Below are 385 nucleotides of genomic sequence, written 5' to 3'. Positions count from 1 at the left end.
GGTTTAGAGCTAAAGTGAGAAGCGACAGTGCTTGTGCGTGCGTGCGTGCGCTGGAGTCAAGCAAGCTGCGATAAAGCACGAATCAATATGAGATAAAGTGTGAAGATTAGAGATAACCCGAGAGGAAAAGCCACCCGCCCTATACAGCTTGCAACGGCCTCTCCTAACGACGCCACTCTCAAATGTTGAATTTTTATTTTTTCCCCTTTTTTTACTTTTTTGGGGGTTCATTAACTTGTTTTAGTAGCCTGGACGGACTGCAGGGGTGTCGCGGGCGCTTCGTCGGCCGTGGGAGGAATTGGCCTTGCCGTGTGCGGGGCTTGGTTAGGTGTGCGTGCGTGTGGGCGTAGGGGCGTGTAGGTTGTATGGAAGTATCTGGTGTTTA

Source organism: Penaeus monodon, chromosome 32, assembly GCF_015228065.2.
Source record: "Penaeus monodon isolate SGIC_2016 chromosome 32, NSTDA_Pmon_1, whole genome shotgun sequence".
Taxonomy (NCBI): Eukaryota; Metazoa; Arthropoda; class Malacostraca; order Decapoda; family Penaeidae; genus Penaeus; species Penaeus monodon.
The sequence above is the reverse complement of the archived record's forward strand: the minus strand, read 5'-3'. Positions refer to the sequence as shown.